This window comes from Sciurus carolinensis, assembly GCF_902686445.1.
Source record: "Sciurus carolinensis chromosome 14 unlocalized genomic scaffold, mSciCar1.2 scaffold_114_arrow_ctg1, whole genome shotgun sequence".
In the NCBI taxonomy this organism is placed as follows: Eukaryota; Metazoa; Chordata; class Mammalia; order Rodentia; family Sciuridae; genus Sciurus; species Sciurus carolinensis.
In genome coordinates this window covers 430042-443545 of record NW_025920106.1, presented here as the reverse complement: position 1 = coordinate 443545, position 13504 = coordinate 430042, and the positions used below count along the sequence as shown (strand labels likewise).

The 13504-nt window shown below is 39.4% G+C and overlaps 1 pseudogene; it reads right to left on the bottom strand.

The window, feature by feature from the left end:
• Positions 1–10033: 10033 nt before the first annotated feature.
• On the bottom strand, positions 10034–11716 carry LOC124973257 (polypeptide N-acetylgalactosaminyltransferase 1-like; annotated as a pseudogene).
• Between the last annotated feature and the right edge of the window lie 1788 nt (positions 11717–13504).

Below are 13504 nucleotides of genomic sequence, written 5' to 3'. Positions count from 1 at the left end.
TCCCACTATTCTTGAGAAATGAGGCTGCTATATCATACTCCTTACTGTGACATGCCAAATGTAGGGGTATTTTCTCCACACCAGCCACCTCCCACGGGGATTTTTTTTTTTCAGTAGGTGGAGCTGTTGGTTGACTCTTTTGTTTGGGATAGGGTGGGGGGGGCAAGCCTAAGGAATGGGACCAGATAGGATATTCTCTCAAAATCAATTGCTTAGGAATATCCTGTACTCCTGTTACTGGCAGAGAACAAAGAGGAGTAGCTGGAGAGGCATCTTTTTTGCTATCTGTGCTGCATTTTCTTCACCATTTTTCCCAGGGGTGGGGAAACTACAGGTTTTGTTTCACTTTTTTCTATAGTCTGAGAGTGTAAAACTTTGGGGTCTACATTTTATACTGCAAATGGATTATTGGGAGAAAATGAGACCCTTTTAAAACTCTGTGCTTCACAGAGGAAACTCCAGAGGGAGCAAGAAAGGACAATTCATTCCAAGGTTATAGAGGGGAGGAACAGATGGCAGGAGGCCTTTGTTACTTAGTGGGGGCCCTCTGTTATTATTGGCATTGGTTTCCTCCTCTTTAGAAGTTACAAAGCTTGAAGCAGAGACCTGAAGGATTATTTTTTTCATCTCTTGGTTTCACTTTAAGTTCACGCTGCAAGAGAGTGACTTTAAAGCAGTTAGCTGCAAAGCTCTCTGCTTAGGGGGAAGATTGGAGTAAACAAATCTCTCAAAACAAAAAGAAGAACTGTAAAGTAAACTTCAATGAGTATCCCTAAGCCTAAGATAGGGGACCCATTGGAGGACTAAGGGTGTCTACTTTCTGACGTACAGAGAAGTGTTTAGGATCCAATATGTCTCCTGTTTAGCAGGGAACTTCCAAGAGTCCTTATGTTATGGCTGTATGTCCACACGGTGTCTCCAGTAAAAAATCTCCACAGAGGGAGATGTGTTTCCAAATTTGGGGGGTTCAATTCCTTATGTGAATTCCAGGAGAACCCAAAGTGAAAGTAGAGCCACTGGAAGGGGGGTGTATAACACAAGCCAGTGGTGATTAGGACAAACAGGATGAACAGGAAAGAAAAGGGTCAAAGTTGTCCTGTGCTCACCCTCACAGGACCATCAGCACACCAAACACAAAGGACCCTTATTAGATCAGGGGGGACTCACCAATCCCAAGGTGCATGAGTAGATGAGGCACATTGGGATCCAAAATATAGTTGTGCCACACTAGCTCAGATGCTGTTAAAGATGTGGGGGCAAGACCCCCAGACTCTGGGAAATGGGCAGAAGCAGTCTGCAAACTCATTTATTTGGGGAGCAGCCATACATTTTATAGGCTTGTAGTCCAATCACAATGTGCCACAGGGGATGGGATCAGACAACCAGGTTCCTATATGGGTTCCCTTGGTAATGTTGAGTCATCTTGGGGCAATTGTTTACTTTCCTAGGTAGGAGAAGTGGAGTGCTCCTCCCTGTAAGTTTTCCTTACACATTTGAGACATTCACTGCTGCCATCCAAGAACTAGGATTTCTCCCAACAACCTAGAAGAAAAATATGCCATTAGATTATAATTGGTTTACTACTGAGTTCACTTTATAATTTATCCTGTGTGATAAAGGGCCCTTCATATACCTTCAGGTAAAATCAGGCACAAGTGGAAAAATTACTTCATTAACTAGAATCTTTGATGTCCCAAGTTTCTTTTTCTAGTTCAAACTATCAAATATTTTTTATGTAAAAGCATTTCAAAAGTTTGTTTCTAATACTCTGTGCTTCAGTTTATTAATGTTACTTTTCACATATGACTTGGGACAATTGTAAAACTCAGTGTGATCTAACCTATGTAGCCTAGAAAGAACTTTCAACTCTTCTATTTATACATTGACCAACAAAACTGAAATCATATTCATAGTAATAATAATCATATGCAACATTCCCATCATCAGATGTTACTGTATCAAGGCCCAAAACAAAGTCCAAAGACTAAGAGTCTATATAATTTCCAAAGCACTCATGAATATTTATTCCACACATGTTGGTTTTATATACTCTGCAGCTATTTCTATAGATCAGGACACAGATTCAGTAGAGATAAAATGATCCCTGGTTCACAGTAGTAAGCAAAGCAGTCAGGCTGGAGGCTGGGACACTCTCACTCCTAATCCAGAGTGATGTCAGTTTAACATGTGGCCTTCTGTCACATTCCCTTTCTCTTCTTAAACATTAGATAGATGCTGCCTTTCCATCCTGAATCTATTCTTAACCAGGGAGAAATGACATTGTTGGACTGCTTTCATTTTCATGCTGTGTAGTTTTCTTCTGTGTTCTCACTCAGGCATCCTGATCTTCTCATACACTACATTTGACATGGAAAACAGAAGAGCTGGTCAAAAGATCACTTGGTGAATGAAGCATCATGAGATTCAGGAACCTGGAACCTGGGAACTGTTCAGTGTAATCAGGACCTCTGGCCACTTTACATGGACTGTTTGAGGACATGCCACTTTGCCAACCTGTGCCCCTCAACCAGGAGCTCATGGAGGTCTGATCCCTGGTGGGTGTCAGCATGTTCCTGAGTGAGAAGGTGCTTCAGATATTAGTTGAGTAGAAATGACACATCTCTCCACTGTTGTAATTTCTTCCTTAACTGGGACAGCTTTGGGGTCTGATCTTGAATATGATATTGGAATTTTCTGAAGCAGAATACAGATAAATTTGTCTACAGAGTTTTACAATAGATCATCTGAAGTTTGACAGAGATTTTGGTGAGAACATACCCAAGGAACTCTCAAAGCAGAATTCTCTTATCCTATGATAAAAGCAAAAAAAAAAAAAAAAAAAAAAAAAAAAGGTGTGGGCAACCAAAGAACTCCCCTGTATAAGAAAATGCTCTGTAATCTGTAAGATCCCTAGACATTCTCTAAAGTTAGGTGTCTTCCTGAATCATCTACATAAAGATGTCCCTTCACTTTCTCATTTGGTCATTTTCATGTGGTAAAACACATAGTGCATTGTTCCAGCATGGAATGTAAACCATACACAAAATGTGTCCTGATTCACACAGCTGGGGTTAATGAGAGCAATGAAGCAAAAGGTGATTGACAGACTCAAGAAGTCAGCAGCACTCAGGAGGTGATTGGGACTAAGAGTAAATGAGGCAGTACTTACACAACATTATGACTACACCAAAGGTCACACAACTAGGTTGCTCACCTAAAAACTTGCTTAATTTTATATTTGGTAATTATTTTACCTCAGTACATTTTGGAAAAGTGAAAATGAAGCTTTCCATAACAATTTTAGACCAGCATGCACAACATGATTTGTTGGTTTGTAGTTTTATAATTATTTGGGAGGCATGTGCCTGTCATGGGACTTCATGCCCTTTCTTTCTCAAATGAGCTGTTAGTCCCCCTACCTGAACTGCCAGAGTTGATTCACAAACCTTTCTGCCTGCCTGAAAAGTACAGAGCCCCCTTTCCTGAGCTTCTTGACTAGTGTCAGCCTTTCTGCTAGCTTCCCATCCTTGCATTGAAACTTCTCCTCCAGCACATGATTATTGATGTCTTTGTCCTTTTCACACTCTGAGAAGAGACAAATGTGCCTTCCTCATTGGAGAGCTGGATGTACTGCTGTAGGCACCACCTTCAGAAGAGGAGGCAGGCCCACCCCAGAGACAATAGGAACTTCAAGTCCCAGGCTATATGCAGGGACCTCCACCTTTTGAAATCTCCCCAAATACATGATATTTGATTATCCTCAATTTATAGATTAGGAAAGAGAAGTTTGAAGACACAGAAAGTACTACAGTAGGGTAATTCAATGTATTTGGCAATCAGATTCTCATCTGACTCTGAATCCTCAACTACTGTAATTACCAAAGCCCTTTGAATCAAACACTAAGCTGGGCATGAAGCTCAGGCTCTGTGTACACTCAGGAAGGTCACTAGCACTGCAGGGCTGAAGTTGCAATTGTGCTCACAACTGTAAAAAAACAAGCACCTCCAACATAAAAAGTTTTATCTTAATACACTTGTGTAAAGTATAAGGCTTAAGACTGTAAATGTCTGAAAGAAATATGCCTAACACTAATAAAGTTTGTATTAAATGGGAAATAATATAGGAGTAAAATATCAGTGTTTACTCTATGCCAGGCACTGATGTAAGAACAATAAGAAAATTAATACCTACATGACAACTCATAAATGTAGGTACTGTGATATACCACATAAACAGAGTAGGAAACTGAAGAAAGGACAAGAAACCTGGATTAGAGCCCAGGAGACTGGCTGGTGCCATATTCCATACACAGTTAAGAGGGTCTTGAGGGATATGTTTTTTCATATTTTTCCTACAATTATACTATGATCCTAAGAAAAAAATTACTAAAATATAGTCTGCCTTTTCCCAAAATTGATTTCTTGAATTTCTTAACAACTTTCTGTACATATTTTTAAAATTCTTTCTATATGAAAAAAATGCCAATAAATTTTTGGGAAAAAAATGTAGGTAAATGAGGCAAATTCAAGCCAGGTTATTTCTTACCATAGTGACTAACACAGGTCCTTTTCCCATGATTCCTTTAGTACCAAAAGCCCACCTTACTGATAAGCCACTAGGCTCCCATTATCAAACTAATGGTTGGAGGGTAGGGTCTCCAACCTTCTGAGCAGCTTGGGCTTTAGTGGGGCTGATGGTCTTCTCCACCTAGATTCATTCTTGTCTTGATATCATAGCACATATTTCAGACCACACAGCAGCTTCTACAATGGCTGGCTATCTAGCAAAACTGAAGGTTCAACAGCTTGGACAGACCTATAGGGTGCTAAAGATTCTGATGTCCCAGAAATATTTTTTTTTTGGTACCAGGGATTGAACTCAGGGTCACTCAACCACTGAGCCACATCCCTAACTCTATTTTGTATTTTATTTTGAGATAGAGCCTCACTGAATTGCTTAGTTTTTTGCTATTCTGAGGCTGGTTTTGAACTTGCTATCCTCCTGCCTCAGCCTCCTGAGTGCTGGGACTACAGGTGTGAACCATCACACCTGAAGGAACTTTATAATGCACTGCAGGTAGAAGACTCTCTTGCATTTTTAAGAAGAGGCTGTGCCCCTGGAAATGGCGATTTCCCACCAGCAGAGTCCCTAGTCCTGAATTCGTCACTTCTGGATACCACTCTTTCATTTAATGCAAGGCTGTACTTGAGCTCCTTTAAAGAAGGTACTGTGCACTGCCAAACTGTTCCCAGCATAACCAGAAAGTGCTGTCCACTTAGTACTCAACAGAAGCTTGAACTAAGTGGAAAATCATTAGTCCCAGACTCTTAGACCAACACACTTGTTATAGGCCTGTAGGAACTGATAAGATACAGAGGATCCTAGTAAAAAATATATGAGCTATTCTTGATAAGAACAGGCAATTTGTGCCTCCAATAGCAGTCAGTAGCTGGGACATTAATCATATTCCCACTCTACACCTATTAGTAAACTATAAGAAACTATAGTATTTGTTCCTCATTTTTCCATTGTCAGTAAATTAAAGGTAAAATACCAATCCCAAATTTCTACAAATATGTTAAGGTTGGAATTACATGAAAGAACAGGAAAATCAAGTTGAAGAACATATTGTTTCTCAGAGGAAACAGCTGATCATTCATCACTTGCTGACTGTGACCCCCATCTACAATTTACAGTATTTCAGCCAGTTGACCAGACAGGAGGTTGTAGATTTAGATATAAGAATTTTTTCATTGAGGTCTCAAAACTGCTGTTTGTTCTCTTTCAGTTGAGACTACAATTCCTGTTGATTTCTAGGAGATTCATTTCTCTCTATAGGTCATGTGAAGGGCTGACTAATACTGCCAAGATGGAACAGTCTAGGATTACAGTGAAGAAACACAAACGTGTCATGGGTTAAAGACAAATAAAATCAAATAAGTTTCATGAGGCCTAAGTGATGACAATAGCCTAATCATTAAGTTATTTTTGAGAAAAGTTGATCAATACCCTGTAAATTTGAGGAGTCCTTAATACACAAAACAAGGCTCCAGATGCCAAATCTCAGAGCTGAAGTCTTTGCCTATAGCTCAGACTCAGACTCAGGAGTGAGAAGGTAGGGCCAGTACACCAAGTAACAGTCTAACAGATGGTTGTAGATGTCATGAAATGTGGGAAACCTCTGCCTTTCAGTTGTCTTATCCAGGTTGACCCACAGGCCACCTGGTCTCTTCAGAAGGTCATCACAGATGTGGATCCCCAACTCATCTGCCAGTCTCAACAGTTATGTAGCCTTATACCAATACAGCCAACCTCTCTTTTCCCAAACAACTAAGCATGAGTAGAATTAGTTTTCCAACGTGTTAAATTTTCCTCAGCACTACACAGAAGTCAGCTCACCATTTCTTTAACATTAAAATGGATATTAAGGTTTTTCCTCAAGTGAAAAATGTAAATTTGCCAATGTAAAACTCTCATGATGTTCTTCTCTGATTCACTCATTATTCCTAAGTCCTTAAAATATATAGAAGAGCTGGCTTCAGTGATAAATGCCTGGAAACCCAGCTGCTCAGGAAGCTAAAAAAAAGGATCACAATTTCAAGGTCAACCTCAGCAACTTAGTGAGACCCTCAGAAACTTCCTGAGACCCTGTCTCAAAGTAAAAAATGTAAGGGTTTGGGGATGGTAACGTACCCCTGGGTTAAACCTCTAGTACCAAACCTCCCACCCCCTGCCAAAAAATACAAAAGTGCTGTATAACTCAAAGTAATTATGAGTGTTTTGAGTTTTTTCTTTTATCAACATTATTTTATCAATGATTTATCAATATCAATTTTCTTTTATCAATATTATCTTACATTTTTATATTGACATCTTTTCTCTTACTGGGCATTTTTTGGTGTTTCACTAAACCTAAATAAAGTTTGACATCACTGCCACTTAACCTCCTCCTTTGTTTCCTTGCTTTGTTTTTGTTTTCTAATGTCACTAAACACTACATTTCATATCTTTTATGTATGAATTTTATTCTGGTAACACAAGAGCCATTTCTAAGGTCAATGTGATTAAAACATTCTTGTGTATAACCTTGAGTACATGTAAAGTCAACCCAATTTTTTTTGCAGTGCTAGGGATTGAACCCAGGGCCTTGTGCTTGTGAGGCAAGCACTCTACCAAATGAGCTATCTCCCCAGCCCAAGTCCACCCATTTTGAGACTTGTAAATATGATCCTAGTTTTGCTTTCATTCACTCACATATTGAATGATATAAGCCCCATCCAAAATATAGATGGACATCAATCATTATGATGTGTGTCCTTTCTCACCTCACATCATCTTCCAATTTCTCTGTAATGATAGTGGTGCTGAGATTTATCTAAGTCTGTAATGAAATTCCTGATTCCATTAAAAAATTTACTATTGGCCCAGGATGAATTTGGTAGAGGATGTTTGCAGATCATATACTACACATTTAGTTTTCATAAGGTCCAGTTTTGCTACACTTCTATTTCTAAGAAATAGTGTCACTCTAAGCCAACTCACTTGCTGTTTCAGAACACTCAAGTCCTTTTCTCCACTACCATCTAGTCACTGTACAAATCTTCCCTCTTCCTATGTTTCCTAAACTGAGATCACTTTCCTTTCTTGGCCATAGAATTACAGTCATTCTTCTAGCTTTTTTATGTGCATGAGATACCTCAGGTAATCATAAGGACAGTGGAAGTTTTGCTATTTGGTATAGGGATATCAATTGGGTCACTTGAGTAATATATTTTCTCCAGAAATCTCTAGGTACTGCTAAGTGCAGTAAATGTTCTCTTGCTATAAAACAATTAACCACACTCATGCATTGAATTTCCCTGAATTTATTTTTTGAGCAGGATCTTGACTTTGCCCAACCACGTTATTGGATTTTCTAGTCCATCACTATGCATCTTCTTTTGATTTTGATACTAATTAAATATGATTTATGGTTGGAAAATGTGGAGAAAATCTATGATAAGTATTTGTGGGACTCATCTGTGGGACTCTCATTGGAAGAGATTTTCCAGATTCCTTTTGTTCTAAATCCTTTGGAGATAGAGGCCAGTGCTGACTGCCCTGTATTGCCATCTCCCTTCACCAGATAGAGCCTATTGGTGTCTAAAATTGATGTTCTCACTTACAGAGAATGTTGGCTACATTTTAAGCTCCTTTGAGGAAGGACTGGTATACCCATCCTCTGCATCCTCCAGGGTAACTAGCACAGTGCTTTCTCCACAGGGGATCATCAAATGCATTCATTTAGTTTAACTTAGAATGCAATTTCTCTATAAGTAATGGTTTTACATTTTATACACATGGATAGGGTAAATACAGAAGTAAGGCAGTGATGTTTATTCTTTACCTAGAACAAAAGAGTCATCAATTATTATGTACTTGAATATCAGAAAGTCAGGATTTTAGCCCATTTCTCCATCCCTTTTTGCTACAAACCTAAAGAGTACTTCAATCCCTTCTCCCCATTTGAAAAGAAGGTTGAGAAAAGAGTAACAATTTACACATCTAGGAATATGGTCAACATTAGTTTGCATTGATGTGCAGAGAGGATAGGATAGTGAGGTCTACAGAGAACATTGTGTTAATTTTCACAAAGATGAACTCATATATCTTTTTTTAACATTTTCAGTCAAATTTTATTAAAAAAAACAGCAGATCAACATTACAATTCAAGAATCTAATCTAAATATGCACTTAATAATGAAGCACATCTGAGTATGGAGTGAAAAAGGTTTTCCAGAAAACCATCAAATATATTATCTCCAAATACCCAAATTATAAACCACTCCTTGAAAGACTTTTGTTAAGTGGAATCATAAAGAACTGAAGATTTATTACTGTGAAAACAAATTTGTAGTACAGTAGTATGAATCTTGGGTATTAAGCATCATCATTTGAATCAAGTTAAGAAGTTGAAATTGTGATAAGAAATTGTGTATGTGTGTGTGTGTGTGTGTGTGTGTGTTTAAGAGAGAGAGAGAAAGAGGGGGAAGAGAAGAAGGGGAGAGGGAGGGAGGAGGAGGGGGGAGAGAGAGGAAGAGAGGGGGAGAGAGGGGGAGAGGGGGGAGAGAGACAGAGAAGAAGGGGGAGAGAGAGAGAGAGCAAGAGAGAAACTGTAAGCCAGTTGACCCAAGAACAACTGAGATATCTAACTTGTTCGGTTGAGACCAGGCATCATGTTAAATCTCCATTTTTAGAAGGCAATTAAAAATCACAATTCCAACAGCCCACAAATCAAATAAAAATATTGTAGAAAGAAATTAAAACTATGTTCAAAGAGCTTTTTCTCCCAGCTCATTTTCAGCACCCCAAGGAAAATAAAAGAATCCATGACTATCACAGATGAAAACAAAATGAATGTCACTGGAATCAGTTATTTTTCCCCACTGAGGTATAAAATCTATATAGAAATTTGATACTATACTATAACAAATTGTACTTCTCATAGTTCTGTTTTAATTTTGTTTAAACCCTGTTTAATATAGTTTTTTAAATTGTTATAAAAATGTTATTTTCATGATTCTGAATCTGGTTCCAGTTCTTTTCATTTGCTTTTATGTCAATATTTAATATACTGGTTACCAGTTCTAATCAGGAAAAAAAATCTTGGTAATCTCTTCTTTGTCAGCACACTCAGCAGAAATTACTGACATGAAAGCACACCATAAAAGGTGCAGCTCTCCAGAAAGCACATTTTGATGACCACATTGTCTGAATATTCTTTCCCATGATTCTTGATGAAAGACTCTTTCAATCTTGTAAACATCAGTGTGCACAGTCTCACTACTACGCAGTTTCACATCCTTGGACAGGAAGGCTGGTTCACAGCTAGTGAAAAACTAGAGGAGTTTGAGTTTTAATGGCTGATAAACCTCACATCTCGCAGAGGAGGAAAGCACTTTTCCTTTTTTGCTACTTAAGAATGGGGCAGAAATGTATGCTGAGGTAGCCCAGTCAATCCTTAATTTTTTTTCTTTTTTTAAAAATTTGGTCTCAGAATATTTCTGGAAGGGTGACATTCCGAAGAAGCCACTGCTGGGACCAGCTCCCATTGCAGTCTCTAATGCTGGGCACCTGACTGTCCTCTTCCATGGCTTTATCCAGGCACTGATTACTGTTCACATGCTGCAGGGTTAATTTCACTGGGTCATATTCCCAGAGCTGGTTGCCTTTTAGGTGGTGGCATTTGAGCATGGTAACTGGGCCATGAAGTTTGGAAACATCCAAGCAAAGGTCATCTGTTCTAAATTCTTTATTGGCAGTATAAGAGAAAACCTGATTGCATCCCATACCATGACAATTAAAAATTCCAACTTTTTCATTCTCTTTTCTAGCCATGTTATTTAGACACTGATTTGTTTCCACATTTCGTATCTCTCCCAGTGAAAAATAGTGATGTGGAATTTGAGAATCAGAGTAAATATTCTCCAGGTACCAAGAGAAAGGTTTGCACTGTAGTTTGTGTCTTAGACCAAGTCTTGATGATATATCCCCATAATCTACATTTGTAACACCTGGAGAAATTATATAGAAGAAATTCTTGAATTCATCCATCCACACTTCTGCAAGTCATCTGTTATTTTTATTGATAATTTGCCCTGTGCCTCCTGGAAATGTGTACAGGGTAGCTTTCTGAAACACATGTCCAACATGTGAGCAAGTGACAATTTCCAAAGTTCCTCCACATTGCCAAATCCTAAAGGAAATTTCTAGGTTTTCTCCTCCCCAAATATCCATTCCAGCATCATATGTTCCAATTTCCTGAAGGTAATCTCTGTCTATTGAAAAAAGGCCTCCTGCCATTGTAGGTGTTCTGACAGGAAGAGTTCGATCACCTTTCCTTCTGTCCATTTCTCTCTGGGGAACAGGATACCAGCAAAAATTGAGCTTCCAGTTCAATCCACCATAGGTCATATCAGAGCCTGCCATGTATTCAAAAGTATCATTGCTGATCACATCAATGATAGGACATACCACTGTTCTCCTGTCATGTTTGATCCTTGCTAAGAGAGACTCCAGCCAACCCACTGTGCACTCGCAATGAGCATCTAAGAAGGTGATCACCTGGCCTTTGGATACTGCAGCTCCTTTCAATCTAGCTCTGATCAATTCAGAATGCTGTTCCATTCGAATTACATGAACTGGCACTCTCAGTTTCTTCACATAACTCTCTAGAGGTCTTTTCAAAAAGTCTTTTTCACTTGCATCATCTACTAGAACAATTTCTTCTATCATGTGTCTTGGTGAGTGATTAATGACACTATGGACAGTTTGCAGAAGTGTGCTCCAAGCCTCATTATGGAAAACAATCACCACACTTGTTGTAGGAAGATTATCTGGATACACCTTTGTTTTACACCCTTCTAACCCTTTTACATCTGGTAAAGATCTGTTGAGTGCAATCATCTCGCTTGCCATTAAATTGAACTGATTGATTTTAAACATCTCTTTCATCTTTTCTTGATCCTCCTTAGGAATGACGACTGGTTTCCCCATTTCCCCAGGACCTTCATGGGGTTTTTGTACTGGCTCTAGAACATCCCCAGCAGGAAGTCCTCTCTCCTTTTTCTCATCACATTTGTTGCATTCACTGAAGTAAAGCAGCAACAACATATCCAACAGTACCCAAATTAAGGAGGTGGCTAAGACCACCTTGCAATATGCAAATTTTCTCATGGCATTTTAAGTCGAATGCAAAATTTTAAAATATATATATATATATATAAATATACAAAGATCATGAAAATGATTCCAATTCAGTTGCATCAGAAATCACGTTCACACCCCCAAAACGGTTTTTCAAATGAATTCATATTCCAAATCCACGTGTCCCACATTTCCTCGCTCCATGCGGGGCGGCTGTGGGAGCTCCTCCAGGCCGGCCCGGACGGTGGCGGCGCGGTCTCGCAGGCCGCAGCGTGGGAGCTACTCTCGGGCCTCCATCCGCCACGCTGCCTCCTCGGCCACCCCAGGCCGCTCCCCGCGGAGAGCCTCTCGGCTCGGCGGGCTAGACGGGGCCGCCCCGCATGCCGCCGCCACTGCCGCTCACTCTGGGCCCCCTCAGGGCCGCTGGCTGGGGCCACAGGGCCGCCCGCAGGCCGCTTGGGCGTGGTCCTCCGAACTCATACATCTTAATTTGCCTCTTTCTCCAGTTGGCCAGAACATAGGTAGCTACTGATGTCATCAGTCTTATCTTCAGAACTTGATATTGTGGATTGCTCTGAGACTGGGGAGAATCCCCACACTTTTCTAACTTTTACCTCTGGGAACATTATTCACCTTTTTGTAACAAATACCTAAGAAAAACAACTCAAAGGAGTTAAGATTTATTTTGGATTATGGTTTAAGAAGTTTCATTCAATGGTTCTCTGACACCACTGGTTTGGGCTTGTGGCAAGTTAGAACATCATGGTGGAAAGGTGTGGTGGAGTAAAGCTATTCAGTTCATAGCAGTCAGGAAGAGAGAAGGAGAAAGACACAGAGGGTGGGGACCAGAAATACTATTACAGGGTCTGCTTCCCATGACCTCCTTCCTCCAATGCTGCCCCACTGTTTACATTTTACTCAATTCCCCATAGTCCATTCAGCTACCAACAGATTAATCCCCACTATTGAGATTAGAACCCTCATGGTCCAATCACTTTCTAAAATTCTCACTTTTGACATTGCTGCCCTATGACCAGCCTTTATGAAACCAGTCTTTGGAGGACATTTCAAGTACAATCTATGAGAATCAAATCATGTTCTCATGACAAAGATCAGAAAAATCCCCAGAGGTTTTATAATCTAATATGAAAGGATTTGTTATAAAGCTACAGGAAACAAAACTGTATGAAATATTTGGAAAACATCAACAGAAACATCAATGGAAAAGAATACAAAGACCAGAAACAATTCTATAGAAATAAGTCAAAAATTTTAACAAAGGTAAAAAGTTAATTTAATGAAGAGAGAATATTCACTATAATCAATTGTGCTAGAACAACTAGACATCCACATTTAAAAAAATCCATACTGAGATTTTTAAATCTTTTATAAAATGGATCACAGATAAAAGTTTGAGGTGTAAAACTATTAGACTCCTTATTGTAGTGTGGATGTATTTTGAATATTTCCCCCAAAATTCATGAGATGAAATCTTGCTCCTCATTGTACTAGTATGGAGGTGATGGGGTTTTTAATTCATGGTTAGATCAGGGGGCACCACCTTCAATGAGGACTAATGTAGTTCTCCAAGGATGACAGGACTGGGTCTGTTTCTGTGAGATTAGGTTGTTGTAAAAGAAGAGCCTCCTCTGTCTCCTGCTTCTTCTCTCACCTTATGACATCTCTAGCACACACTTCCACTGTGTGCTGTCATCTTTCATGTTGTGACAAACCACAGCCTCAGCCAAGTGCCCAGCTAGCCTCTAGAACAGTGAGTCAAAATAAACTCTTTCCTTTATAAACTACCCAGACCCAAAT